At 41.6% G+C, this 938-nt stretch overlaps 1 protein-coding gene across 1 annotated transcript in view; it reads left to right on the top strand.

Annotated features, from left to right (window-relative positions):
- Positions 1-938, top strand: part of LOC106871085 (centrosomal protein of 162 kDa) — a 69,932-nt gene that overhangs the window by 68,486 nt on the left and 508 nt on the right. The gene's annotated exons all lie outside the window — the stretch shown is intronic.

Raw genomic sequence — 938 nt, 5'->3', positions numbered from 1 at the left:
TATATATATATATATATATATGTATACATCTGTTTTTGTGTGTGTCTTTGTGTCTGTGTTTGTTTTCCATCATCACTTGACAACTAGTCCTGGTGTGTTTTCGTCCCTGTAACTTAGTGGTTCAGTAAAAGGGACTGATAGAATAGGTAGTAGGCCTAAAAATAATAAGTAAGTCCTGGGGTTGATTTGTTCTATTAAAACCCTTCAAGGTGGTGCCCCAGCATGGCCCGCAGTCAAATGGTTGAAACAAGTAAAAGATAAAAGATAAAAGATATGTCCATTGTTTTAGTGGGTGCCTGCATATACTTGGATGTGTATGATTTACTGTGGTGATATCAGCCATAGCTCTGTACCCTCATCCTGCTTGTCACTTGAGTAACTGTATTATAACAAAAACAGTTTGTATATCAAAGAAGGTATAAGTGGAATCAGTGTTTTTATAGCTGGTTGCCATTACTGATGCTAGTTTAAAGATAATAATTGTTTTTTTTTTTGCTGTCACTCATCAACATCATCTCCATCACCACCATCATTATCATTCATCACCAGCAGTGCTCATAACCACCACCAACACCACCACCACCACCATTGTCACCGCCGCCACCACCATTCACTGCTGCTGCCATCACTCACTGCTGCCGGCACCACCACCGTTATCACAGCTGTTGCCAACACCACCATTATCATAGTCATCATGTGTTTATTGTCACTGTCAGTAGCAGCATCATGGTGATAAACACCACCACCACCACCATCACTACCCACATTGGTTATAGGAGGTGCGTCATCTTCACCATCATGATCACAAACATTACCCTTATTACTACAATTGTTATCAGTACGATAATAATAATAATCATCATCATTAACACTGCCACTGCCACCACCCCTACCACCACCCCTACCACTCCCCACCACCCCTACCACTCCCCACCACC

The sequence above is a fragment of the Octopus bimaculoides genome, chromosome 1, assembly GCF_001194135.2.
Source record: "Octopus bimaculoides isolate UCB-OBI-ISO-001 chromosome 1, ASM119413v2, whole genome shotgun sequence".
Classification (NCBI taxonomy): domain Eukaryota; kingdom Metazoa; phylum Mollusca; class Cephalopoda; order Octopoda; family Octopodidae; genus Octopus; species Octopus bimaculoides.
Note: the sequence above shows the minus strand (reverse complement) of the source record. Positions and strands in the feature narration are given on the sequence as shown.